Source organism: Sciurus vulgaris (assembly GCF_902686455.1).
Source record: "Sciurus vulgaris genome assembly, chromosome: 1".
Taxonomy (NCBI): Eukaryota; Metazoa; Chordata; class Mammalia; order Rodentia; family Sciuridae; genus Sciurus; species Sciurus vulgaris.
Window position 1 is genome coordinate 75,308,408 of NC_136461.1, and position 27,073 is coordinate 75,335,480.

At 34.6% G+C, this 27,073-nt stretch overlaps 2 long non-coding RNA genes across 2 annotated transcripts in view; one reads left to right on the forward strand and one right to left on the reverse strand.

Annotated features, from left to right (window-relative positions):
• Positions 1 to 4,964, reverse strand: part of LOC306668274 — a 56,248-nt gene extending 51,284 nt beyond the window's left edge. The window contains exons 1-2 of the long non-coding RNA XR_013765806.1: positions 4,573 to 4,964; positions 3,308 to 3,485 (exon numbers count right to left, since the gene is read on the reverse strand). This is a non-coding gene — a long non-coding RNA (uncharacterized lncRNA). The remainder of the gene's footprint in view (positions 1 to 3,307; positions 3,486 to 4,572) is intronic.
• LOC306668292 overlaps positions 1 to 27,073 on the forward strand; it is a 56,412-nt gene that overhangs the window by 7,150 nt on the left and 22,189 nt on the right. The gene's annotated exons all lie outside the window — the stretch shown is intronic.

The following is a 27,073-nucleotide window of genomic DNA, read 5'->3' on the forward strand; positions in this document are numbered from 1 at the left end:
CCACACTTGGCTCACTATACATAGTTTTTTAAAAATATTTTTTATTTTCTATTAGTTGAATCCACAAAGACACAGTCCTGCAGACACAGAGGGCAGACTGTGTTTCTACTTTTTCTTTACTTCCTACATTACCTCTGTCTTTTCCTACCCTTGTTCCTATTTTCTTGCCCAAAGTTTGTGCATACTGCTTTTTTCCTGGGCCCCTCATGAGTCACCTTTCCAAGCATGCATGCCGAACCTGTCCTGCAAGGAACAAACCAAGTCTATTTCTCAGTGAAACTTCCCCCACTGTTCCAGCCCATGATGATTTTTCCATTCTCTGAATCTTTGGTTTGAGAAATTGATGACACCCTGAATTAGTTTTCTTATAATTGTTTCACTTTTTCATTATCTTCTAAAGTAGGCCTAAGCCTTTTGAGGTCAAGGGCTATATTAGACAAGGCAATTGTGTTTTGTGTGAATATGTAAAGTAGGCAATTTAAAATAATGCAACTTAATATATTAATAACTCATCATTTTATGTACGAAGTTTTAAGTAATGATTTTTAAATGAATTTATATTTTTAAAATATCAAGAATCTTATAATTTATGAAAATGTTATGTTTTAACCTTATAGCAGTATTTCTTTAGTTGATCCATAAGAATATTCTCCTTCTTCTGTCTTTATCATGTGAACCACATTTCTGCTGACCTGGATGAAATTTTCATAAGAAATTTTGATCACTTTGGTGATGATTTTAATTTTAATTTCTGAATTATAGTTTATTAAAATGAAATTCAATTTTTTCATTTATCAGTATTCATGCTTTAGCACTAAAGTAATGTGATCCAACTAAATAACTTTGAATTAAAAGTTAGATTTGATAAGAAGATACTAATAAAGCCAAATAATCACCATGATGTGCTGTGCATCATTTAGAACAAAATCCTCTGTGAATTTCTAGAGGCAATATGAAGAACAGAAAAAGCTGCCTTAAAATAAACACATTTTAAAATTCTCAGAAACTGTAAAATAATCCAACCAAAAAACGATTTTAAAATGGGGACAAAAAAATAAGTCCACCTGTTGTTGTGGCTACAAGATCAATATCCGAAATCTGCCTAAGGTTATAATGGTCATCGATATATGAATGAATTCCCATCCCTCATCCCCTGCTTTATGTTTACTACATTAATTATGTAAATTCTGAATTTCAAACAATCACATACACCTTTCTTTTGTTATTATCGTTTCCCACAGCAGAACTTTATCAGATAGAATGTAGAATAAATTTAAACTTATAATTTCAGATTATTTCAGTTTAATAGGAATGTCAGATAAACAACATAGAAATTGTTGGTATAAGTCTTTCCCCAAATATTACATGTTACCCACTTATGATAAAAAAATGTTTATTGTTTATTTGAAATTCAACTTTGAGTGTCCTCTATATATCTGATTTAGAAACTGGCTGGATGATGTGTCATAACTAAAACCCCATCATGTATGTGTTGTGCATGTGTGTGTGAAACCTAGTTTGGGGGCTGGGGGTTGAAACTCAGGGCATTGATCATACTAGGCAAGTTCTCTACCACTAACTGCAGCCCTGGTTTGGACAATATTTTTTATGAGTCATAAGGTATAACGGTTCATCTAAGACAGATATCCAGTTTAAAACATCCCTCTCAGTTTATCTCTGAATTGGCACAGTGATGGAATTTAAAGTTTGAAAGAAAACTGGCAAATCTTCCTGAAATTTTGTGCCCCCCTCAAGAATAGGATATTGTCTACTCATTATTTTAGAGGGCCTCTCCAAAATACTTAAAGATAACTGTATAGTTTCATCCTCTAACCCCCACTCCTATCTCCTCAATATTTTATGTTCTTTACACTAAGAAAAATCACCACTTCTTTAACTTATGTCTCATGATTTAGTTTACAGAGGTTTGACTACTTCTAGCAATTTTCCTCAGATCGCATTGAAACTTTTCTTTTTTTTCTTTTTCTCTTTTGTGACGGTAATTGAACCCAAGTCTACTTAACCACTGAGCCATAACCCTAGCCTGTTTTTTGAGACAGGGTCTCACTAAGTTGCTGAGGCTGGCTTTGAAATTGTGATCCTCCTGCCTCAGCCTCCTGAGCTGCTGGGATTATAGGCGTGTGCCACAGCACCCTGCTCTCGTTGTGATTTAACACTGCACAGCCTTTAAAGAGCACTGTTGTATAAAAATCTTCCTCTCTGTCCATGTTACTCTCTCCTCCCTCACCACTGAACTTTGTAGCTCACCATTTGTAGACATACAGTCTTCCCTAGGCCTTTCATGATTCATTCAACCCAAATGCCTCTACTCTTCCTCAGTGGTCGGTCCAAAAGCATTGTGCCAAGGGGACACTTACTCATATTCAACAAATATTTATTGGGTACATTCTATGAGCCAGGCATGGTCCTAGGCTTGGGAAATCAGTAATGAGCAAAAGAGACAAAGGCCCAGCTTGCATATGATTTGCATTCAAGTGGCAGAAAAAATAAATAAACCAAAAGTTATATAGTTTATCTGGTAGTGATTAATAATCAGAAGACAAGTAATACCAAGCAAAGGGAAAGGAAGTCTGCTCTGATGAAGACTCATGTGAGCAGACATCCCTGAGGATAAATGAGCCACTTGGAGACCTAGGGTGAGTATACTCAGGCAGAGAACCCCCAGGTAACAGTGCGAGGCAGTAACACACTTGTTTCCAAGTCCTTACGCAGCAAAAAAGCCAATGTTTCTAGAATGGTGAGAGGCAGGGTTGGGGGCAGAAGAGATGGGAGAAGAAAGAGGTAGCCTCAGGTTTCATTCGGGTTATTTCTGAACAAGTCTCACCTGGAATGCAAGAAAATTAACTCCATTCATGCCAGGACCATATCAAGATCCAGAGTAGACATTTATTCTCCATGGACTGAAGCTTTGATTTGGCAAGTCAGAAGGAAGGGATGGGGACTTTCCCTTCTTTCCTCCTTTCTCCACTTGATCTCCTACTAACGCTCCTTGATCACAGTGAGCTTCCTATCTTGAGGAGCAATGTCCTTTGACCATAGCTACATCCACAGGTGCATTTTCTGGCTAAAAAACTGAAGGAGTGCTTATTCTAGTGTCGCTGGTAGTTTTTGTTTCCTGAACAGTGTCTGGATTCTGTTTAACTCATAACAAATTAGAAATAAATGTTTGCTAGTCTGAGTTGGTGAACCATTCAATCTTTATTTCTTTATCTTGGTACATTAAGGTGGTGCTACTTGGTAACTTAGAAAGTCTCAATTTGCTCCGGATGGAGGTTGCCTTATTTACCCTATTTTATATGATTTATATGCTGGTTCCCTCTTCTCCCAGATATAACATTTCCCAAAGATTCTTTCAAATTTCTAATTCTTTCATTGAGTCAAGTGGTCTTGATTACCAGTAGAAAAGATTGAGTGGTATTTCCTTCCATCTAGTTCCTTTCTGGCTGTCATTGAAGATGCTGCTGCTGGTAAGAGAGAATCCTACAATGAGTTCATTTGTTTTGGTATCTTTTGCTTATTCCCAACAGACACTTTTTTTTTTAATTTTATTTTTACAGACTGCATGTTGATTCATTGTACACAAATGGGGTACGACTTTTCATTTCTATGGTTGTACCCAATGTAGATTCACACAATTCATGTAAGTATACATAGGGTAATAATATCCATCTCAGTTATTTTGGCCACAGAAACAAATAGTAGCATGTTGTCTCCATCTGGTATTTTATGCTTGGTTGTAAAATTCAAAGTCCTAAAGGAAGGTGACTATCCTTGACCCACTGGCAATCTTTTCTCTCTCTACAGGGCACCCATTGACTCCTCCTACTCTTTCCTGTAAATTCCAGGCTTCTAACCTTTGGGCTGGCAGGTCTTCTGGGTACTACCCCATAGCTTTCCACTGTTGCCCCATCTACTCTTGTTCAGTGAAATTTCTTTCAATTTCTCTCTTCTACAAGACTCTCTTTCTCCTATGTGTAGTGGGTGCTCAATAAATCTTGACTGTCCACTTTATATCTGTTATACTACTTCACTTTCATTATTTAAAATTTCCTCAAGCACCACTTCTTTGCAGACTCCTCTTTGATAAAATACCTTTCCAAAGCTATCATTGTTAACATGTTTGCTCATATTTGGCAAATAGGCTTAAAGTCATAATAAAGATAAGTGGTGGGGTGTGACGGTGAGAGAGATAAGGACAAGAAAATTCTCCCTTAAGTGAGAACAGCACACGTCCCATTTAAATTTGCATTTTAAATCATAAAATATATACTTTTGCAGTTTTTCTGGTCTGTTCCATATGACAGCTGATTAGCAGTTACATTTTAAAAACCACAAGGTCCATAATCTACAAAGATTTCTGCTTTAGTAATATTAGTAAACAAAAACAAAACAAAGCGCAGCCCACCAACCCACATTTATCTCCTTGCTAAGCCTGAAATAGCAAGCAAAGTGGTCTAAGAATCCTTCCAGCCCTCCCCTGTCCACTTTTCCTTTAACTGAATTGAAATTTCATCTTACTCTAAATCAGTATTAGGATGAACGAAGAGTTACCTTCAAGTGCAAATGGAGAGGGTCAGGGAGAGATTTGGGGGGCTTAAAACTGTTCCCCAGTGACCAGTCCCTTCATTTCTTGAAGTACAGTCTTCATACGTATTTATTCTTCTGCTCCACATGGATGTTCCTCCAAACCATTCTGTGGTTCTACTCCTTTCTGAGTTTCTCCCTAAATTCTACTATGGCAGTCTGGGCACGCGTCCAACATCAGTAAATGAAAACCTCTTCAAGCAGCCCAGCTTCAGCATCGCATACCAGCAGTTAAACGCTGTCTCTCCCGTCCCACTCCACATCCAAATGTTAGCATATACAATATCAATAAGCTGTTCCTTTCATCTTCCCAACACAAGGGAGGTGTTTATATTTGTGTGGGACATTTAAGCACTTCCAGCCTATGGCTTTTTACATGGGGGGAGGCCCCAGGCACAGAGCAGCCTCAATTGGAAACAGGAACTGAAAGTGTTCTTGGTAAAACTCAACCTCAGCCCAAATCGAGTTGTCTAGCTCAATGCCTGACCTTCTAGAAACAGGTCACTCTCAGAATTATGGAGCAGTTTGATAAGCTGGAATATACTAATTTATTGGCCATTAAAAAAAAAGAGGAAATTTTATTATGGATTACTCTGCTTTCTTGAAAATGTTTTTTCTATAATTAAAAACATCTGGAAGGCATTTTAATATATCATAAACAAGAGGAAATCCAAAGCACGTGACTTCTAAGAAAATGATGCAAATAGAATTCTTTGCCAAAATTTACTGTAATCTGTTATCCCCCCCCCCCCTTTTCTTTTTGCCTAGGGTGGAAGTTTAGAGGTGGGGGATTCAAGAAAGGAGGGCAAGTGAGAATATCATTGAAAACTCTGCAGAGAACACAGTTATTTCAAAATTAGTCTACTGCTATTTTTGGCCAGTGTTAGAAGACATTACACATTGGCAGAGATTCTGAGATATATTTGGTTTCTTTTTAAAAATTAGTCATTTTACTGGTAACTTTCTTTCTGAAATGGACAAATAATTAAATAAACACAAACTAAATTAGGAGGTTGTAATAAGAAGTAGAACCAGAATGGAGAAATCTTCCAGGGTGATGCTAGGTAAAGAACGGACTGTTTGCTTTGTATTTTATTCTTTCTGCCCCCATCTTTTATTTGGATATTAGCATAATAAGGTTACATGCATTTCTAATAGCTATCACTCGAAATTGCTGCTGCATACAACACTTCAAAGATTTCCCAATTTGTCTTTCATCAGATAGGGAATAATCTAGCTTGTAATATAATGATGTGTTTTGGGGACTTTCTTTTAAACATGAAACTACATGGAAAGTATCATCAAGCTTAAGAATTGCAGCCTCTTAAAATTGTGGGTAACACAGCACACACCCCTGAATGCTCTCCCCTCCATAAAATAGGCCTAGCAATAACAATGTGACCAGTGTGTACCTCATTTGGCTTTCAAATCCTGGATGTACATTTAATAATTCCATGAAAATAACAATGTGCTTTTGTTTGGTATAGAGTATATTTTAAGTATATAAATAGTTTATAAAACTCATTGCACAGCTATAAATCTAATTGCATAAAGTATGTGAAAGAAACAGTAGCATTTTATAAAACACAGGAACCTCTTATTTTTCTGGATAAATTCCAGATTTGGTATTGTAGGGAAAGCCAGAGCTGAAGGAAGATGACTCGTTTTCAGCTCAAGGCTTACACTTCATCGCAGTGACTTCTCTGAGTTTCATATTCCTCCTTTCTAAGATGGGAATAATATTAGCCATATTTTCTATGAATTAAATGAGATAACATTAATATACAAAAAAGCTGGCACAGTATCTGGGAGATAATGGAGTATTGACTGATGGCTATTGCTATTACTATTATTATTATTGGTGCTGTTGTTATTTATCTTACTATTGTCCAAATGATTCCATGAAGGACCCATTGGTGGCAAGACAATTGGTTTTTTGTTTTTGTTTTCTTTTTGGCGGGGGCAGCTATTCTGCTTTGCTTCTTTCTACTCAAGAACTTGATGAATGAATTCAATGACCAACTCATCCCTTCAACACATTTTACTACCTGGGGGTAGATTCTGACCCTTTTCCTTGAGGCCCCAATGTAGCCATCAGGGCCTAAAGGAGAACAATTATGTATCTATTCATTTAATGTCAGGCATTGTAAGAGGTGTTGATAAGAAATGAGTAAGACAGTTTCCTGCTCTCCTTGAGAAGCTCAAAGAACATTTGTCTTTCCCAGTCTAGGAAGAGGTATAAACAACTGGAGGACAGAGAAGGTCATTAATGTTGACTGTGGGAACCAAGGGGCCAGTCAGAGGTCAAGTTATACAGAGAGCCCTCTCAATCCACAGGTTCTACATAAGTGGATTCAATGAAACTTAGATTAAAAATATTTTTTTAAAAAATTACACCTGTGTTGAACACATTCAGACAATTTTATTATTATTATTCCCCTAAAAATATAGTATAGAGTTGTTTGTGTAGTTTTACACTGTGTAAGGTATTATAAGTAATATAGAGATGATTTAATGTGTACAGGAAGATGTTAGTGGGTCTATGCAAATACAATGCCACTTTACATAAAGAACTTAAGCATCTGCAGATTTTGATATTCACAGGGCTAAGGGGCCCTGGAACCAATGCCCTGTGAATACCAAGGAACAATTGTACTTGCATGCAATGTGAAGTTGAAATAAAATTCCCATAAAGATCATCATTTAGGGTCTTATTTACAAATATCTATAGGGAAAGAAAAACTTTCTCCACAGAAAAATGTTATAAATTATTTTAGGCAATTAGCAATTATATAAACCTTGTTAGCAAATTCATATTTTCCAGTGTGAGATCCAGCAATTTAGAAGTTGGGGGTGAGGAGCAAGGTATTCAAAGAGGATGTGCACCCAAATCAGTGAGACATAATTTTATATTCCAGCTCTGTAATTTTTCAGAATGGAGTATTGAGAAAGTTATATAATCTTTTTAGCTTTGGTTTCTTCACCTGTAGAATAGGAAATAACATATATTTAGGGTTGTTGTGAAGATTAAGGTTAATTTATGTTAAGAGTCTGGCAAATGGCAGCCCTCAATAATGGTATGAGTTATTGTTGTCCATTATCATCATCATCAAGAAGGCCTAAAGACTTATTTAATTTAAAAACCACGTTTCCTGCAATGAAAGTATAACTCACATTATTTATAAATGTACACATGTTCCTCCTGTGTTGGTAGGAGCATTAATTATGTTTGGTCATTAGCCATGGGCATGAACTTCTAAAATATTTTGAAAAATACCTTATCTACTATTATGTGTGCTAGAAGTTTTAATTGTGCACTATTTTCCAAGAAATGTATTAAAATAAATATAGGGTTTAGCACTTTCAAAGATGACAGCCAGTGTTTCACAAAATTTATGTTAAACTAATGTAGAAAAGGAATCATTTAAAAACCATATCTGAACTAGATGATAGTAGATTATATTTACCGCTCTTCTGACTCCTTTGTCCTTAATAGAACCACAAAACAACAGCCTGAATAATACTCAACTGCAGATTAGGTGAGCAAGAACAGACTTTTATTACAAAGGAAATTACAAGGCTAATTTGCATTGACTGGTTTAAACAACAGTCTACCAACCACACTAATCGAGAAAATATTACGCATAGAGAGAAATGGAAGGGATGAGGCTAAGATAATGCTTTTTTCACTTTCATATTTCAGAATCATGATATCTTGAAATGGATTGTCAGATGTGTTAATGGACCTTACTATTTCATTTTAACACTAAATACCAAAAAAAAAAAAATATGTTTCTGGAAGCTACACTTTATCAGAAGCTTCCATAAGCCCAAATCCAATAATTGTTAGCTACACAAGAGGCATGGAACACATTAAAAGCCAGCATGAGAAAGGCGTATTTAGTAGACCAGGGATTTCATCGTAAATATTGCTATGAGGAATGAGGGATAACAAAAATTAAAGCAATCAGCTGCAGACAAAATACTAATATTTAATAAAAACATATGCTGCTTTGAGAGAATGAGGGAAACAATACGTACTAGAAGCAATAGAAAGAATATTAATAGCTATTTCACCAATTCCGTTTAAGCCCTGACATGTTATCTGTCACCTTCATGGGATTCAGAAATGTCTTTTTCTCATTTTGGATCTTGGCCTATGGTGATATTCTTTAGACTATGGCATCTACTCATGTGGTTTAACAATTTGTATTGTCAACCAGTCTGTGTACACATATTTTGAAGAGATCTTTGGCTTTTGCTAGTGGAGCCATTCCCAGATGAGAGAATAAAACAAAGGGGAAATCTCCTGATCCAATGTTAAGAAACACACACACACACACACACACACACACACACACAACTTTCCACAAACACATACAATCCTCTCTAGGATTAGAACAAGGTAAATATATTTAGACAAGATAAATAGATGCCATGATCATTAACTCTAATCTATGCACTTAAGGATGCCAGACATCATGCAACAGAGACAAACAAGGGTAAAAAATACCAGGGATGTTACTCAAGCTGCCCACGTTAAAGTATTACTTTTGTAAGAGGTCATCAGTAAATTTTAAAACAGTGCCCGATTACTCTTTCTCTGTGCTCAGTTACAGATGCTATCTGCCAAGCTATAGTCAAACTCTGTAAATAAATAAACCAATAAAGCCCTTGGAGAAAAGTCCTTAATCTACAACACAGTGGTTTTGTAACTTGGAACAAAAAAAACCTTGAAAAATAAACTTCTGCAAAAAATGCTAGGAATGGTATTAGTTCTTCTACCTATGGAGTTGATGAAAACACAGGCAATGGGGTTCATTAATTTTGTAAAACATTGCTGAGTCAAACTTGATATTTTGGAGATTAAGACAGTTATGGTCTCCATCCTTATGGAAATTTTAGTCTAGTCTAGTATATTATAATATCTCTCCTTTAATGTCTAGGTAATATGGGTATGAACCAAACTATCATCCATCCTTGCAAACTCTGCCTAGAATATAAAAAGTAAGAGCAGGTATGGTGGGAAATAATGTTGGAGAGGCAGGAAATTTGAAGTTCCAGTCACAATCTCATCTAAGTAGCATCCTCAATTTCTTAATGAATACTATTACAAATATAATTTTAAAATTTCTTCCTCCATTATAACATGTTTTAAAAAGAAAAAGTAATATGGGCTGGGGTTGTGGCTCAGTGGTAGAGCGCTTGCCTAGCATGTGTGAGGCACTAGGTTTGATTCTCAGCACTGCATATAAACAAATGAGTAAAATAAAGGTCCATCAGCATATAAAAGAAATAAAAGAAAAAATACTAGATAATTTTGGGAAAAAAATACTGAATACAGTTTAATTCATTTAAATTGAATTATCAACAAATTTTGGTTGTATGCCCCTTAGACCTAAGGAGAAAATCATCATGGCCCAGCCCACGTTTTACAAATAGAATATAGTATATTCACAGGAAATCTTAATAAAAGGCAGAAATTGTAAATATGACTATAAAAGTAAAGTACACTGGGATGGGTCCTTAGATGTTGAAATGGATCATTTTGACTGGGAAAGTTGACCTTGGACTGAACCTTGCCATATAGGTAAGATTTGGTGTGTGGTAAATGTAGTCTTTGAGAGGAAAATAAATAGACACATAGTCAAAAAAAAAAAAAAAAAAAAAAAAATCCCCATAGATCCAATTAGATAATGTGATCCTTCAGATTTTCCTAAATACTTTTTATAATCCAGAAATAACTAGGAGTTCAGGATCCTGAGATACCAAATAGAAACACTGAGACACAGGGTGGAGTGAGATTGGGGGACCAGATTATGACTGATCTTGATGGAAAATTAATGACTCTAAACATTTTTTAAACAAGAAGAATCTTGAAACTTTTGACTATGGTCAGAGCTGGTCCTAAGAAAGATTAATTTAGCAACACTTGCCCAGTCACTTAGAGATAAGGGAAAGACTGGGAGAAAGGTCCTAGCAAGAGTTAGGCCAGACATAATGGAGGTGGTAAGGTTTTCAGTGATCTGAAAATTAAAAAACTTGACAGTGGAATGGATTTAGGGGGTAAGGAAAAGAAGAGTCCAAAATGACTGCCACATTTCAAACTCAGGTAACTGGGAGAGTGGTATGACAAAAATTAGTAGGGTGCTGGAAAACTTTCAGTTTTCAGAAAAAGAGAAGAAAGGAATGAGAGAATGAAGGAGAAGGGAAAATAACAAAGAAAACAAAGCTCTGGTTTGTAGTGTTTGCCATTATCAGTAGTGTAAATGCTCCCACCATGGCTGACTTTGGGATTGAGAAAAGGTGCACACGATGAGTCTTCATAAACTGGTAGGAGCCAAGTCTAGCACAATACTGCCAGAAAAGGACACAGAGAAGTAAAGGACGCATGAGGATAGTGGGGACTTCAGTTTTGGACACATTGAACTGAAGTGATTGATGAGAATATTTAAGTGGTAATCGTCAGCAAATGATTGGAAATTTAGGATTATAATCCAATGGAAAACTCAACTGAAAATATAGATTATACATTATTTTTGCATAGAAATAATACTCAAGGTACATAATATTTACCAAAGAAGACATTGCAGGGAGAAAAAAATAGATACTATGGCAGAATCTTAGAAAATACCTGTTATTTGGTGTATTAAACATTTTCTGCTGATATAACAAAATACTCAAGGCACGGGACTTCATATAGAGAAGAGGCTTGTTGAGTTTAGAGCTTGGAGATTGAAGAGCATAGCACAAGCATCTGTTTAGGATCTCCTTGGCTGTTCACAGTATGGCATTATGGCTAGCACATGTGAGGTAAGTAGCCAGAGGATTTTAGAGATCAGGGATTAGACTTCCTATTTTATAATTCCTCACTCTCTGAGAATGAGCTCACTCTCACTGCCTTCTCAGGGCAACATTTCCACCTTAACCACTTCCCACAAGGCTTCATTTGTTAAAATGTTTCCACCATCTTTCAACATCACAGTGGTTCCCAACATATGAATCTCTGAGGGACAAACAACATTCAAATCATAACATTTGGGGAGTGAGAGGAGGCAAAAGGAATAATTGTTTAGAGAGGTAGGAAGCAAATCAGAAGTTTGTGTTCTAGAAACCAAAGGGGAAGGAAAAAACAACACTTGAAGAGATCTTGGTTAAAGTGTCAAATGAGGAGATCAAGGAGAATAAAGTTGAAGGAAAAGTCATTGAGATGAGTCTCTAAACCACTCGGATTCTGGAAGAAGCAGTTGCAGCAGAGTTATAGACTGGGAGAGAGTTTTAGTAATGCATACATTCTTATTTCCCAAAATATCTAGTGGTGGAAAGAATGAGAAAAATGTAGCCTACTTTTTTCTTCTCTCTCTCTCTCTCTCTCTTTAGCTACTTTATGTTATTATTATTTCAATGGAAATTAAGCTACAAGATTAGAAGAAAAGTACTCTCATAAACCTCACTAGTAGCAAGAATGGATTTATTCCAAAGTCAAATCTTGCAGCCCTATTGGGACTGACCCTTGGGCTGCTCATTATTTGCCATGAACTTGCTGAGTCAGACCACTTGGGAGAAGAAAGACAGTCATGGACAGCTGTGACCAAGTAAACAGAAGCAGTGAAATGAGCCAGCAGGAATCTCATGAAGAATATGACAAAGCACTTGCTTTATGAAAAATATGGAGGTGGGGGGGAAAAGAACACAATGCCAAGACGAACACATTTTTCTAGAATTTGTGTTGTTCAGCCAACTTAAAGCTTAATACAGCAAAACTGTCCTCTGAACCCATGAGTCTTCTTTCCCAAGCCATCCTCCATGCTGTTTTCTTCTAGCCTGGAATAGTTGCTCTCTTCATTTCCACCTGCCCCGATTCTACCCGCAGTGTGAGGTCTAGCCCTCTTTTACTGCTTTATGTCTTTCTTGACTCATTTTCTGATCATGTTGCTCAGACTGCCTACTCCTTTTTGCTATTCAACAGATAATATAGGACAATAAGTGTCCATTTGGTACCTATTACAAGCCATAAACCTTGTTGGCACGATTATTTCTAGTCTTCTATTTTATTCTGATTGTATTATGCATGTATTAGTAGAATGAAGATCTTGTCTTTTCCTGTGTAAACCTCTCCACTTACATTATTCACAATATTGAAGGTTGGCTAAATATACATGATGCTTTTGCAATTGGATTGAAACTTTGAAGATTCTTATTGAAATCTTCATAGTACGATATGGAAACTATTGTGTAGTTGAAGATAAATTATAGTATATCTTTATTTAAAGTTATTTTGTTTTTAAAAGTAAGTTCTGGAGGAAAGGAATGGGTCACTAAGAAATGAATTTGAAAAACAAGTGGAAGACAAAGTAATTTCTCACTATCATCAGTTTCAACTAAAACAAGGAGAAGGCTTTTTGAAGAAATTAATCAACCCTCCCTTTATTTAGTCAGAGCATCTGTTATCTCAAAAGGACTAGATTATTAAAATAGGAATACAAAGAGAAAAAAGAGTCATTGTTCATGTTTTTTATTTAATCATCAGTGTGTAGTGAGACAAAAATCTTGTGAATCGAGATTTGTAGTAATGGAGGAGATGTTTCTAAATTCCAGGAGCTACTTATGTATACAAATTAAATCTTGGAGGAATGAAAATATGCTTCTGTGTAGAGTGGAAAAAGAACTAGATGTGGGAAAACTGAAACTTAAACCGAAAGAAAGCCAAAGGTACAGTCCTGAGAGTGGTTCTGAGAGAATTCAAGGGAGGGGAAGCAAGAATTCAAATGGAGTGTCCTGGATTTTCCTTTAGGAAAATACAAAAGGTAAGTGGGAAGGAAGTTAGATTTGAAATACCCAAGTCCGAAAAAAATTCTGAGTACTTGATGTTTCAGGCTGTAGCTCAGAAAATTATAGTATCTGGGGAAAAACAAACAAACAAACAACAACAACAAAACCTGACAAATTCAATGGCCATATTATGCCACTTAGGATGTTTTTTTAGAAATTGTTGACTTGTATTTAATCAAGAGGGACCGAGAGGAACCTTCGCATGTAGCTCACATCAACGTTGGGGAAACTGAGAGTTCGGGATGACATAGTAAGGCAGAGAAAAGGTGGCAGTATGGAAGAGATCTATAAGTTTGCTTGTGAATCTGAGAGGCTCAAGAAAGTGGTTGAACTACCATGCAACAGACCTTCAGTGGACCACCATGGTGAGGCTAGGAGCTGATGAAAGGCAGCTGACCAGAGATTGTACAGAGTCGTTAAAAGCTGAGATAAAGGAGTGAAGACTGAGCAAGACATTTCATTGAAATTCACCAGACATATGTATCAGCAATGGCATTATATCCATCCCTTCAACCCCACAAAAAGAAAGCAGTATCAGCAACAATTCAGTGGGCACTAGTGCCAGATACTAGTGACTAAAGGAGACCAGGGTGCCTTTGTCAGATCAAAGGGCAGCAAAGATAAGGACAGCATGCAGACCTTCTTCCTCTTTGCAAGGATACAGAATTCTTTTCATGAACCCAGGTACTACTTGAGAAACAGGAAAAAAAAAGGAGAGAAATATCACTAAGAGGCAGCTACTCTATGAATTAATTGGTATTTACCCAAAATACTTTGTTGTAAATGCAGAAGTTTGGGATTCTTTACCAAGTTTAAGTTTATATTTCCCAGTACCCAATGGGATGGAGGGCTTGAATGCTTAGACTGATAATGGAAAGTGAGTGTTAACCTTTTTTTCCTTTTTGCACCTGTTAAATTATAGTTCACATGTTTTGATATCCAAACTAACAGGGGAGGAACAAAAATATTAGAAAATATGATTTGTTGAGATCATTTTTTAGGTTGCCATGATATCTGTCTGTCGTTTCTAATTTTTCAGTGAAGGTAGTAAAAACAAATAAATGAAGAGAAAGAAATTTTTCCTTTGCATGACATAGTAAAGAGAGAAATTTCAAGGAAACAGTACAATCCAAAGAATTTGCAGCATCTCAAGCATCACATATAAACAAAAGAAGTTTATTATTTTCTTAAAAAAAAGAGAAGTTTATTTTCTAAAACAAAGTAGTTTTAAGTAGATTAAAGTAAATTTTATTGACAAAAAGTTATAGCATCTAGAGAGTAGTATTCATTTAAATCTTCCTCTAAAATTAATTATTTTAACAGATTATAGAAATGTTAAAATTTAGCATTGTACTTATTTTACTCTTTTAACAAATGTTTTATTTTATAGGAAAAACTTAATGGAACAAAAACACACTGTATGAAATTCAGAAATTTCTGACTGTACATTCTCATATTCATCAGCCAAATGTCACCAACACCTGCTGGTGGTCACTCAGAGGAAAGATGCCATTTCAAGGATGAGTCACAAACTTGTTAGGTTACAACAAATACCACATAGTGAAGACATGATTTTGTAAGTAATTTTTGTAGGATATTCTGATTATTGTAGATGTTAAAGGAATCTTGTCAAATTTGAAGAAATTTTTAAAATTATGAAAACAAAACATTATCTGAAATCACTTCTTTCTGACAGAATCATTTTGATTTATTGTAAACAAAATTTTGGTGCAGGTAATAAAAAATGTATATTTGTATTGCACCGTGTCTTCCCAAGCATTTGAAAAAGTCATTCATATTTATTGTCATATTATTTTCCTTAAAAAAGATGCAACTTCATAACTCCGTAAATACTGAAGCACCACCAATATCTTTAATTTCAATAATAAAAATATTAAAATAACTTGATAACTATGTCCTCCTCTTTAAAATGTTCTCCTTCTCAATCCACTTTTTCCCCCTAAGAAACATGAAGAATTTTGTAAATTAAGCTTCATTAAGTAAGTAAATAAATAAAAATAAACTTCATCCTGGTTGTACCATAGGCAAAGAAATGTTAAACCACAGAAGTAAAACCAACCTAAAACATTAAAAGAAGGATACATGAGAGACATAGATCTGCAAATATATTCAAGTTCACTTGTTAGTGATAAAAGGAGAATAAGGGGAAAAAAATTTCAAATTTCTGCCCATTAAATTTGGTGGAAAATTTTCTGTTTTGTTCTTTATGTTACTACTGATGCTTGTGCTGAGGTCTCCTCCATAGTTGAGAGAAGCATAATTGGTGCAATCTTTCTGTAAAGCATTTTGAAAATATGCATGGAATGTCTACAAATATTCATAGGGCTGGAAACAGTCTCCATAGCTGAGGAGCCATCCTAAATACATGGAGGTAAATCAATGCTCCAGATACAAGCATTTTCATTGCATATGTACCATAGCAGGAAAATGGAAATAATCTAAATGTGTGAAGACAGGAAACTGATTAAATCTTCAAATACTTTCTATTTTTGCATACTTCAGTTTGAAGTTGGTGCTGTGAGTTCCTGAATTCAATTCCCCACTAGTCAACATCAAATTTGACTCATGGACCATTTACTCTGGCATGAATCCATTTGTCTTTTAACGGAATAGTATACTGTTGATTAAGAGTATGTTTTCAAAGGATATGTAAAATTACCACAGTGAATTTGTGTGTGTGTGTGTTTGTATGTGTATTTGAGTAGGAGGGGTAAAGAACAGCTCGAAATGTTACTAGAGGTTAATTCTCAGTGGTAAAATAATATGTGACTTTACATTATGCCCTTTAAAAACTACTCTGAATTTTGCAAATGTTTCACCATTAGTTTTTAAATTGTAAAAAGTAAAAATTATTAAAACTAGTGACAAAAATAGGTCTTGAAAAATCTCATTCCTGTTATATTGCACAAATAAAATTTATCTTCCAAAGTTGTCTATTTGAATGCAATAGTCTATTCAATTTTTTCATGCAAATAAAAATGAAATTCAGAAATCTTCAAAAAACTGTGTTAGATACTACCCCCAAAATCAAGAGTATTATAAATAATACCTCTCATTTTACAGAAATTTACATTTCTCAAAGCAGTTAGATATATATGCATCATCTGCTTCTTTTGCCTGTTCAAGCTGTTTTTATTATAGAATCAGAGAACCTGAGTTGGAAGGAACCCTGGGAGCCAACCAATTGAAATCCCTCTTAGTGAAAGAGAATTATTATAACTCCCTAAGAAATGCTCCTTTCAACCATGTTTCTAAAGCTCGTAACACCACAAGGCATTTTCATTTTCTGTGTAGTTTTGATGGCAATAAAATACTTCTTACATTGAATGAAAACAGGTCAAAAGTGACTAGTGGCTACTTATTCCATAATTCTTTATGTGAAAAGACATTGGCCATCCCTGTCACAAGCTTCCATTTCTGCCACAAATTAGGGAAAACAGTTCACATTAGGTGAATGGAGGCTAGAACTGGGATTCTAAAAGTGTGGTCTACAGCCCACCTACATCAAACCACCTGAGAACCTTCTACAAAACAGATTTACAGGTTCTCCCTGAACCAGAATATCTGGAGGAACAATCCAGGAATATTCCTTTCATGAGCTTCCTGATAGATTCTTAGATGTTTGTGTGGGCAGAAGGCCCTATCCAAAAAGAATAAGCTATTCTGAGAATGTTGCATGCTTTGATTTGGAGATCCTGGCTTTAGTCTTCCATTGGCCAGCATTAAACTTAGTTGAAGGGCCATTTCTTGCAGCATTAAGCCTCTTGTTAAACTACTTCATTCAACAACCACTGTGTACCATGCCAGACACTCCACCAAAGTTGGGGATAAAAAAATGAAGAACATGTGTCTATGAAGATAAGAACTTCATTGCACAGCCTGTGGTCAACCTAACTGAGAATGGTTGACTGTTCCTGGTATCAAGAGTTGATAATTTTTTTCCCTTCTTTAACTTGCTTTGGGAAGTAAGATCAATTGGAAGGTTCTTATTAGAATAGATGCTAGGATTTATTTTTATAATTGGACTCTGGTTGATTACGACTGGTTCTTTTTGACTTTGAGAATTAGTGCCTGTTAGAAATTTCCCCATACTTTCCTTGGAGGACTCTCAAAACTTTTATGTATCTTTGTTTTTATTTTCATCTGGTAAATATATATTGTTTTGCTTTGTTTTAATGAGGTAAAATTACCATAACATAAAATTAACCATTTTAAAGTGAACAATTCAGTGACACACATAATGTTATATGACTAATACCTCTATTTAGTTCACAACATTTTAATAACCAAAAGGAAATCCCACACACATTGACAAGTTATTTCCCATCCATCCTCCTTTGACTATTTTTGATGGTTCCTTTTTTGGTTAATTTCACACCTCTTCATTACCTGGCCACTTAAGCTTTCTTAATATAGAGACATTGTTTTTGGTCCTAGCAGCAGTATGTTGGAAATGTTCTACATTGTGGACAGCTGATAGCATCTCAATTTTCCCTTCTATCATTAACACTTAATTTTCAGACTATCTGATATAATGAAACACTTTTGTGATGGTAATACTATAAGTTATTTCAATTATAAAAGTAATATGCATGTTTGTGAACATTTAAATAATGCATAAATAAAGTAAAAAGTAGGGATTTACTAGAGTAATTATTGGTAATAATTTGCCATATAGCATCACAGAGATTTCTTGATTTAGCTATATGTGTATCCCCTCTTTCAAATTGTCATATTAATCACATTCAGTAGTTTTATAACTTGTTCATTAATTTTATATTTAACTTATTCACTCATCCTTTCAATCAATATTTATTGAGTGCTTCTTAAAAGTCAAAAATTCTTTTAGTAAATGAGGATACAGAGTGAATAAATACCCATAAGAGCATCTGTCAGTTCATTACTTGAAATAGGTAGGCATCATTCTATCACCTAGATGTGCTGCAATTTAACACAATTTATTTAACCATTTTCTACTGGTAGAAAGAATTCTTTTAACTAATATTTATTGAATATTTACCATATACCAAGCACTAGACTGAGATGAGGAATACAGTTGTTTCTTGTTTTTATAACAGAAACTCAAATCAAGTAGTATTCAGTAATAAAATAACCTCTTTTTTATACCTAAGGCCAAGTTATGTTTTTAGGAAGCTGTGGGTGAAAGAGACACACTCATTTCAACTCTGTGCTCAGAACTGTGGGGAATACATTAGCCCCTCCCTTTAAGATTGTACAGTAGAAAAGAGAATCAAAATAATTAAGACCTTCCTGGCAGGGGCACTAACCATTCAAATGGATAACTGACCAATGAGGAAATAAACACGCTATTTAAAAAAATGGATGCCTATCAGCTTAGGTATTCACCCTGGTAAGCACTGTAGGGATATCCAAACAGCAATTCAGTTGAATCTTTTCTGCACCTTTGTGTGTATGTGGTTTGTTTGCTTTGTTTTGTGGAAAATGGGCAATATTTATGTTTTTTCATTTACATATTTGGCTATGTAGAAACCCCAGGGAATGAATCATTCTGGATAGTTGAAAATTTTAATCATTTTTGATGGAAATCTTTCTAAAATGGATTTCACACTTCTCTGCCTTCTTAAACAGAGTAGATGGAATGTAATTAATCTCTTTTTGATGACTTGGTTTTATCATTATGAACATTAATGACTCTGCTGTGCTATCCAGAGATGACATCTTCAACACCAATTGTGGTATGTAGGATGGTCTCTGGTCTGAATATTTGTGTAGATTATATTCTTACCTTGCTAGGGGACTATCAGTTGCCACTCTTGCCATTAACAGTGAAGAAGCATGATGTAGCTACAAAGAAATGGACTTAGGAGGAAGAGAAAGCTGTATAAAATCCCAGCTCTTGATTTGGGGTCACTTACACCCTAACCTCAATACCTTCACCTGTAAAATGAACACAGTAATATATTTAAGAGTGATGTATTAAGCATTAAATGATAGATTGTATGCATAAAAAAATAAACCAATGTTAGTTCCTATCACCTATAACAGACTTATAAAAATAATTTTCCTGACTACATTGCAGTTTCTACTCTGCTGTGGTACCACGAGCTGGACAGTAAGTTTGATAGGGTTATGTATAAATCAAATTAATGAAGTTTTGGGGAGATGAGGCACTGAGAGTTCTCAGTTGAATTCCATATATATGGTGTGATGTTGACTTTTTGGGTACTCATATGCACAGGTTACTTCCTGGTTCCTTAGAAAGGTATGCCTCCAGAAAATAGAATTCTGAAGGGAATAATGCAACTTAGATATTTTCAAATCCAAATATGACATGGAAGTAGTTTTTATCCGTTTGAAAATACCCCTATAAATTATAAAGTTGGTTTCCAAGGCCAGAAAAAAATAAATAAACTAAAATCTGGTATAGTTACCAAATACCTACCTCAAGCTAAGTATGTTTCTAGGTGCCAGGGATAAAGTAGCAAAAAAAAGAACAGATAAACATCTCTGGCCACATGTAGCTTCCATTTTACTAAGAGAAAGAAAACATGCAGAAAAGAAAATGTACAGTGTATCATTTTATAAGTTCTCCTGAGAGAAAATAAAATAGGAAAGAACATAGATAAAACCAGGGAGTGAAGGAAGAGATTCAATTTTATTTAAGCAAAATAATCCATGAGGACCCCAAGGTAAAGAGGACATTTGAGGAAAGGTTTAAAGGAGAAAATCATAGATATGCTTGCCACAAGAATCACTGAAACAGAGGAAGTAGTAAATACAAAAGGAGACAGGAAAGTACTTGTGTTTGAAATATAGAAAGGTCCCAGAGACTAGAACTGAATAGTTATGTCAGATGGTGATAAAAGAAAGGAAAATAAGGAGTTCTTGGGCTGAGGTAGTTGGGGGAGTTAAAGTACAACTTCAAATAGATGATCAAATTAAATGTAAATGGTCTGAATGTCTCAGTTAAATGACAGAGATTATCAGATTGGATAAATAGGTAAGATCATATTTGAACCTATAAGAAATACACTTTTAATAGAAAGACACAAACAAATTTAAATTAAGTGCTGGAAAAGATAAAGGTAAACATACCAAAATAGCATGTTCCAAAATAAATTTGTAGTGGACACACAAATATCAAATAAGTTACATTATATGGCAAAGAATATTACTGTGGATAAGAAAGGATATTTCATGATGAGGTATGAATGAAATCATCAAGAGACCATCATGATCCTAAGTATTTATGTACTTAACAATATACATGACCAAAAAATTCATAGAACTTCAAGGATAAATAAACAAAAATTATTATCAGTAGAGATTTTCACATTCCTTACTTAATAGTTAAAAGAATGAGCAAGCAGAAGATCAGTGAAAGTATAGAATATTTGAACAACACATCAACCATCTAGACCTTGTTGACATCTGTTAAACACCCTACCACAGAACAGCAGAATGCATTTCCCCCCCCCCACAAGGGTATACAAGATATTTATCAAAGTATGACATTTTCTAAGCAATAAAACAAGTTTCTCCTCTAAATCTTCTTACATTGTCTCATACATGAGCTTTTAGGAGACACCTCACATCCAAACCAGAACAATTACACTTCGGCATAAATAGAAGTCCATAGTAAGAGGATCTCTGGAAAATCCACAAATAATTGGAAGCAATTAACACAATACATTTGTCCCTCATATCCATGGGGAATTGATTCCAGCACTTCTGAAGATATTAAAACTGGAAGATGTTCAAGTACCTTATATAAAATGGCATACTATTTGTCATTTTAGCGTATGTTATTGTCTTTATAGTATTCCTGTAACATGTACACATCATCCTGTATGCTTTAAATCACTTCTAGACTACTTGCAATATCTAAAACAATAAAATTGCTAGGCAAATAGTTTTTATACTGTATTGTTTAGAGAATAATGACAAGAATAAATTCTCTGTACATGACCAATACAAACACAATTTTTTCCTAAATATTTTTGATTTGCAGTTGCTTGACTCCATGGATGTGGAACCCATGGATACTGAGGGCTGATTATACCAAATACCCCATGAGTTAAATAAGAAATCAAAATGGAAATTTAAACATATTTTGAAATCAATGAACTTGTAAATGCAACATGTCGAAATTAGTGAGATATAATGATAGTCATGTGTGGAGGAAAATATATACACATTATGCTTAAACACATGTCATTAGAAATAAATAAATAGAAATTATAAATAAAAGTCCAAATCAATAGCCTTGGCTTAACGAAAATACAGATTGAACCCAGGGACACTTAACCACGAGCTACATCCCCAGTTCTTTTTATTTTTTTATTTTGAGATAGGGTCTCAGTTGGTTAGGGCCTCGCTAAGTTGCTAAGGCTATCTTTGAACTTGAGATCTCCCTGTCTCAGCCTCCTGAGTGGTAGGGATTACAGGCATGCACTGCCATACCCAGCAATAAAAATATTAATAAATAAAACCAAGAAAAAAATCAAACTCTGGTTGTTTAGCAGATCACTAAAATTGTTATGCCTCTATGTGTTCAGGAATAAGGGAATATATAAATTACTAATATTATGAAGAAAAGAAGTGATATTACAGATTCCACAGATTCTAAAATTATCATTATGGAAAACTATGAAAACTTAGTCTCAATAAATCTGACAACCTAGAAAAAACAGATTTTTTTCAAGTTGCAAACTATGAAAGTCTGTTCAAGAATAAATAGATAACTTGAGCAGTACTTTCTATATTAAAGAAATCTTATGTCATTAACATGTTTTCCACAGAGAAAACTAAAAGTCCGGACAGCTTCAGTGGACAGTGTAAGGAAAAAAAATAATACCATTCAACACAGGCTCTTCTAGGACACTGAAAAAAAGGGAATATTTTCTAACTCAGTTAAAACCAGCATTATTTCAGTACTAACACCAAATACAAGGAAAAAACAAACAAATAACCACATATCAATTTACCTCATAAACATAGATATAAAATTTCTTTACAAATACTAGAAAGCTGAAAAAGCTTTATGAAAAAGTATATAGAAAGCATGGACATCATGAACAAGTAGGGTTATGCCAGGGATAAGGAAGTGGTTTAACATTCGAAAAATCAATGGATGTAATTTATAGTAGACTAAAAAAGAAAAAACATACATTTAATTATCCCAATAACATAAGCAAAGCTCTGGATAGATCCAACATCCATTTCTATTAAGCCTTGGCAAATCAGGAATAGATGAGAAGTTACTCGAATTATTAAGTGGTTAATATCATAACCATTCTTAATGGGGAAGGACTGAAAGCTAAGATCAGGAGCAAGGAAAGAATGTATGTTTATTACTTTTGTTCAGAATTGTACTGAAAGCTCTAGATAGTGAATTGAGAGAAGAGAAAAATTAGAGATGGGAAACAGTAAAATACTCCTTACTCACATATGAAATGATGATCTATATAAAATCCCACGAAGCCATGAATTAATTGGGGTGGTTGCAGAATAGAAGATCAATAAACAAAATTGGTGTGTTTTTACTAACATCAGGCAACTGGAATTGATATTAAAAATCTATATCATTTACAAAAGCATAAAATACTTTGAAATAGATATCATAAAAAGATATAAATGACTTACATGTTGAAAACTAGAAAACATTACTGAACAAGATACAAGTAAATGAAGAAATATAGATTCCAGCATAGGAAGAAAGATTTTTTCCCTAACAATTATCCTCACATTTATTCAGAGAAATAATACAATCCTAATCAGAATTCAAGGATGATTTTTAAAGTCAAATTTAGTAAGTTGATTCTAAAATTCATATGGACATGATGAACCTAGAAAAGTCTGAATAACAGATGAAGAATAAAGTTTGGAAACTTGCATCACCTGATTTTGAAACTTTTTTATGAAGAAAAAGATGCTATTATAAATATCTTCATAGTGTGATATCAGTAGAGTGATAGAAAAATATATCAATGGGACAGAATAGAGCATTTAGAAATAGATCCATATGTAGATGATTTCTCAACTTTTGACAAAGTGCAAAAAGAACTCAATGGAGAAAACAGTCTTTTCAATGAATAAAACTGAAATAACTAGATAACCATATGTCAAAAAGAACTTTATTCACCACACTGTGGGCAAAATTTTCTTTTTTCCTTTCTCTCCTCTCCCCTCCTTCCCTCCCTCCTCCTCTTTTTTTTCTCTCTCTCTCTCTCTCTCTCTCCCACTCCCTCCCTACCTCTCTTCGTTTCCTTTCCTCGCCTCTCCTCTCCTCTCCTTTCCTCTTCTTTCCTTTCCTCTCTTTTCCTTTTTAATCTGGGTTTGACCTGGTGACCCAGGAGCACTTTACTGCTGACCTACATCCCTAGTCTATTTTTTAACTTTTTATTCCAAGACACTAGGTTGCTTAGGGCCTCACTAATTTGCTGAGGCCAGAATTACACCACCTCACACACAGTTTGGGCAAAAATATCTTAGACATATCAAATGCACAATTCATAAAAGAAAATAATAGATGAGTTGGACTTAAAAGCTACTATTTGACAGTTAAAAGAATAAAATGTGATGCAGAGTGAGAGAAACTGAAACACAATAATAAAAAACAAAAAAACAAGTAACCCAGTAAAATATATTCACAAGATTTGAACAGGTACTACACTAAAGGTGTATGCATGGCCAATAAGCACATGAAGATGTACTCAGCATCATTAATCATTAGGGCAATGCAGATTAACACTGAAATGGTACATCTTAAATCCCTTGCAAAATGTCTAAAATTAAAACATTGATCTATCAACATTTGATAGAGGAACACTGCTAGTGGGACTATAGAATGGTGCACTCACTTTGGAGACATTTGGTAGTTCTTGGAAGTTAAACATACTAATAGCAACCCAGCATTCTACTTCTATATATTTACCCAAGAAAAATGAAAGTGTGTGTTCATACATAATTTATACATGAAATTTCACAGTAGTTTTCCTTGTAATAGTAAAAAACTAGAAAAACTCATGTTCTTTAAAAGGTGAATGAAAAAATAAATGGTGGCATAGTTATACCACAATATTGCTGAGAAATATCATTCAGCAATAAAAAAGAATAATGCACGCAAAAAAAAAAAAAAAAGGATTCATCTTGGTGTAAACATGGTGCACGAGAGAAGCTGGACATTTCCCCCCCACAAAAGAATTTATAAGAATTATTTAATTCCATTTACACAAAATCCTAAAAAATGCACACTAGTGTATAAAGAAGAAAGCATACAGATAGTAGCCAGGGGACAGTGGTATGGGGAGAAGAAATAGACATGTGGGATTACTTTGGGACAGGAGGAAATTTTTCAGGGGTATTAAATATTTTCACTATCTTGACTGTAGTGATGTTTTTACAGTTGTATTTGTTTGTCAACATCTATTACATTTTACATCCTAATTATGTACAGTTTACTATATGTCAGTTATTTCTCAGCAGAGCTGTTAAAAATTAAGTTAAATTAAAATTACAATTTGCCATAAAATAAGAAGATAACTCTAAAATTTGCTCAATGTAGATATTTTAATATTAAACAATTAGACAATTTAAAATTTTTAATATTAACTTACTAGCCACTGATTCAGTGCTCTCTTCATGCTAAATATACTTACTGTTTACAAGCTTTGACTTATGTAGTGCTGTAGGTAATTCTGTTGGGTGAATATGGCATTACCCATACCCATTTTACATATGGAGAAATGGAGGCACCGAGATGGTGCAGGCTCCAGGAATATAGCTCTGTTTCATCTTGCTTATAAAGAGAGAGTTTATTTGGACTTCTTCACAGATTCAGTAACTGTACTATAGGATTTTATTTCATTCTCCTGCCACCCACATTTTTTTGAATAGATTTTTGAACACAGGTTGAAATGTTTACTGCCTATTTTATAGGAAAATACTTTAAAACATGCCAAGCACTGCTCTCATTAGCACACATTGTCCTGCCCACCAGACCCCTGCCTTAAATATTTCTCTGTCCTCCTATTCCTCATTTCTTTTCCAAATTATTTCCATCCTGCAAAGCACAAGTCTTCAGGTTTTGAAATGAATACAGCAACACACCACTTATCCTATTTCTACCTAAATCCTTCTGCACCATTGTTAAGTTTCCATGTCATTTATTATCCATACAAGATCACTGAATACCTGATTATGTATTACTTCTAATGATTCCTGCTTAGAGAATGTAAATTTTATGTTGCTGATTAGATTATATATTTTTGTGATCAGAAATCATATCTTTTCTTTTCCAGGTACATGCAAATATACATATTTTTGACACAGATTTGCCAACTTCTCTTGATTCACAGAAACATACATGCCCCACTTCAAAATATATTCCTATTGTCTTTTTATAGCACTCATACAGAATAAATTACTCAGAATGGAAGATTTTCAATGCATCCCTCTCCATCTCTAGCACTTTCTCTAAGTTTCGCCTTGGGTTTGTAACGAGAAATGTTCACTCACTCATGAAGAATAAGAGGCGAAATGAATATTGTTTGAATTGTGAAAATGGTGCCCTTTATGTGGCTAGGAAAAATTCCCAATTTTTTTTCTTCTTTAAAGAATGTGACATTTGCATTGAACTGGTAAAAAGTGGGGGGTCTTCTCGGAATAGATAAAAATTCGTTGAGTTCAGCAGGAGCATCAGGATCCACATCTTACCCAGTTCCTCCTCCTCAAATAGTTTTCATTAACTCTCTGAGTTCTAAAACAAGTCACTCTCATTTTTTCATTACATGTTTCATATAATTTATTGTACATAATAAATAGTTTGCAAGAGTTGGGTTTATGAATAGCTTGAAACAGGTTTTCCATGTCCAAATCAAGCTGCCATAGTAACCATTTTTCATTTCTGCCAAACGTATGGTCTATTCCTTTTTTTCTTACTTGAAATATGTTGTTTAAAAAAATCCCAAATTATTCAGGAAAGTTGATCAGGTTTCATTAAAATAATGACTTCATTGTTAGCAAATGCTCATTTCAATCTCTTATTAAATGACTCCATCTTACATTATGAGCATCAAACTGAAAAATCTATTGCTTTAAATTTTGATTTAGTGACATTTATCATAAAAATAAATTAAAGCACATTTTTGTTCTCCTTCCATTTCACCGTAAAAGAACCCTCTGCCCTTTTCAAACAATAGAACCAGGACTGGGCCAGATGAAACTTCTGCCAGCACAGTCCCATATAGAAAGTCCAGGCAGACAGTGGAGTCTGCTGTATATTTATATCCAAACAAGCTCACAGAGTTTCTAATTCCTTTGCAGGAAGGATTTTTTTTTTTTTTTTTTTAATACAAAGGTTGTTTCCACAGGTGTTTTTTCGACTTCTCATCATTATAATATTTTACTTTTTTAATTAACCAGCATCCCCAGTCCAAACCTTCCTCCCAGTGACCAGGACCACCTAGATAAACTAATAGATTCCAGCAGCCAACTTGGTTCCCTGTGGTTCACAAAAGCTGCCCTCAACAGCCATTCACTTCAAATCCTCAAACAAAAACCTGCCTACAGAGGTGATTGCAAGTGTGTCCACTGTAACAGAGCCGTGGAGACTGAAGGGGGTGTCTGTGTT